Source organism: Asparagus officinalis, chromosome 2 (genome assembly GCF_001876935.1).
Source record: "Asparagus officinalis chromosome 2, Aspof.V1, whole genome shotgun sequence".
NCBI lineage: Eukaryota > Viridiplantae > Streptophyta > Magnoliopsida > Asparagales > Asparagaceae > Asparagus > Asparagus officinalis.
In genome coordinates this window covers 75,451,863-75,455,415 of record NC_033795.1, presented here as the reverse complement: position 1 = coordinate 75,455,415, position 3,553 = coordinate 75,451,863, and positions in this window count along the sequence as shown.

Sequence of the window (3,553 nt, the reverse complement as noted above, 5' to 3'; positions counted from 1 at the left end):
CTGCGTTTCAAGACCTACAGCTGCAGAACCTGATGATGCGTTTACACCAACGAACGCACAGCGTAGTCAGATAATACGGTATCCAGCGAGGGACAACCCCGCGAAGCATTTATGATAAGTGCGGAGCAGGTGGCCAAAATGCTTGAAGACGCCTTAGCTAAGCAGCAGGAAACCTTCAGGTTCGAAATGCAGATGGCCATGCAAAACATGAGAGAAATGCATGACCAACAAATCCAAGCATTGACGAACCAGCAAGGCGAGCCAAGTTGTCTGTAGGCTGTCTAAAAATCACAATAGATAGCTTTTCCCCATCAACCACCGATGATGGAAGTTACAATCTGACGACTTCCAGAAGGTTACAATTTGAAGACTTTCACGTAGATCGCTGAAGGTTACAATCTGACAACCTTCACGACAACTAATGGAAGCTCTACTTCAACAGCCCTCACAATCAACATCGGGAGTTACAATCTGACGACTCTCATATTCTCAAGGAGCCAAGACGAAGATTACAAGACAATGATCTTTGCAACGCCATGACAAAAGAGATTACTTGGTGATAATCTCTGCAAGGCAAGACGCGGAGGTCCTCCCCGTGTTACAACATCAAAACGCCAGGGTCGAACCTCGCGTTTCAACATCAAAACGCTATGGTCGAACCCCGCGTTACAACATCAAAACGCCAGTGTCGAACCCCGCGTTTCAACATTAAAACGCCAGGGTCGAACCCCGCGTTTCAACATCAAAACGCCAGGGTCGAACCTCGCGTTTCAACATCAAAACGCCAGGGTCGAACCCCGCGTTTCAACATCAAAACGCCAGGGTCGAACCTCGCGTTACAACATCAAAACGCCAGGGTCGAACCCCGCGTTTCAACATCAAAACGCTGGAGTCGGACCCGCGCGTTCAATGATGTTCAGCCAACACCCAACCTCGCGTCTCAATTCTAAGAGGCGAAGTTAGGGTCCTGAACGCTAACGTTGGCGTTTGACTCATTCAACATGAGTTGAACGGTTCTAAAACCGTTGCCCACGATTTGGGGGCGGTTACATCCCACTTAGGAGAGATTTAAGGGGCGGTTTCACCCCCTTAATCCTCTATAAATAACTGAAGATCAATTCAGTTCAGGGGTTTCTTTCTTCTGGCTGGGGTTCAGTGGGATTTTCTCAGCTAAGATCGACCACCAGAGCTTTCCTCTAGCCTTGGCTTATTAACCGATCTTCGGTTCAAATCAACTCTTTTGCAGAGTTCTTCTAAACTCGTTCTGAGTTCTCAAACTTGCCACGCAAGTCCTCCACAACGTCAAATCGTGAGGAGAAGACATCGTTCCAGTGAATCAAGACGTGCGGATCGTCAACGGAGAGCAAACTCGACGCGAGCATTCGAGGGAGGCACTCCATCGCCACCGTGAAGAACCCAGTTTTAAACAAAGAGGAAGAACCAATTTCGTTCTCCTCTCTTTTGTAATCAAGTTGTAATCGGAATCAAAGAAATACAAATCAAATTTTCTTTATTCTCTTTTTTGCAATTTTTCCTACATACATTGTCGTAACCCGGTTAATCTGGAAGATGAGGATACGAATGAAGCTCGTAATCCTCCCGTAAATGCAGGGGGTGGTAACGAGAATGCTAGTGAAAACACAGATGAGAATCTGAAAATTAAAAATCTCGAGAGCAAAATCAATACATTGATTTCCGCTCAAGAGATGAAGAAAACAGGTATTCCGTGTCCATACCCAAGAGAGTGGGAATCAATCCCATATCCGACGAAGTTCAACCTAATTAACTTCACGCCGTTTAATGGGATGGGTTCGCCCACTCAACATTTGATTTACTTCAAATCACACTTGGGAGTAATCTCCGGCAATGAGCCTCTGATGGTGCGGTCATTCGTCGGCACTCTTCGCGGAGCCGCCTTCGATTGGTATCGCCGCCTCAAGCCAGGTAGCGTAAACAGCTGGGACGATATGGAGACTATGTTCCTCACCAATTTCTTCGACGACGACACCGAGATATCTATCGGATCATTGCTCGATGAGAAGCAGAAGGACGGGGAGTTAGTCGACACCTTCGTCAAAAGGTTCCGGAACAAGGCGATGAACTGTCGGGACCCGATCACCGAGGAATTCATCCTCCAGACTTGCCACAACAACCTCGCACTGGACGTGTTGGAAGCAATGGGGACAGCACCGTCCAAGACATGGAAGGATCTGAAGGTCCGAGGAGAGCAAGCCGAGCGATTCCTCAGAAGAAAGAAGGCGGAGAGAGGCCAACAGGCGACAAATGCTCCAGCACAGAATTTCAACCCAAGGGGGAAAGGTAAGGCACATGCTAATGCAGTTGATGCTAACCAAACCTTTCAATTGCAACCTCAGCAACAACAACAGCGGCAACAGCAACGAGCGCCACAACAATCGCAGTCATAATGGCAACAACGACCTCAGAAGCAGAAGTCTTCAGAGCCAAGATTTCCCAAAGTGTACTCCTTCAAAGATGACGAAGTTCCCGGCATCTTTAAATACTTGTTGGAGAACAACAAAATTCAGCTACCGGCGATTGTGGATCAAGAAGGGGCTAGCAAAGTGACAGATCCGAGGTATTGTGCATACCACAGAAAGGTCCATCACCCTACGAAGTCGTGCTACCACCTCAAAGACAAGATCCAGGCGCTAATTGATGTAGGCGTCATAACCCCGAAGCTGTCCAAGAATGTTGGAGCAAACGCGGTCTCAATCAGCTTTGGATCAGTGCCCACAGCATGGTTTGAACCAAAACGCATCACCAAGGTGGGAATGAAGACGGTGAATGATGACCCACATGGACAGCGCCAAAAAGGGCTTGTGCCACACACAGCCCCAAACGGCGAAATCCTCTGGGTTCACCCCGATCCGATTGAAGATGAACAATGGGCTGGATCGTCATCCAAGAAGAAGTCCAAAGGGAAAGGAAAGTCTTGCTGCGGAGTCTCTGCTATCCCAGGGGAAGATGACGATAGAATCCTAGCTTTCCCGCTCTCCGAAGAAGAACAAGAAGTTTTTGCGACCCGAAGCGGAAACGAGTATCACTACAACTATCCACCACCTAGTGAGCAGGGGGTGAATAAACGGGGACCAGCCAAAACCCTCACAGAGATGGGGGTGATTACAAGTCCTACACCGGGCGAAGAGGCTCGACGACAGCCGGTGAATAAACAGAAGAATCCCCAAGAAGTTCAGAATCCGAAGCAGTCTCGTTTCAGTCGCCCGATTGGAAAAGACAAACCAGAAAGCTCGAAGACTCCGCAAGTCTTCGATATAATGGCTCAACTAGCCAACATTCCAGCACGGATAACACTATATGAATTGCTGCGGCTGTCCAAGGAAACCAGGGAGGCCTTGCAAGAAGCTTTGGCCAATTCAGAGGTGTTTCTGACTCAAATCAAGCAACAGTGCAACATAGCGACTAAAAACCTTCCCTGCATTACTTTCACCAAAGAGGACATGCAGACGAAGAATTCGAACCACGATCGACCGCTATACTTCATCGGGTATATCGGCTCCAGCAAAGTCAACCG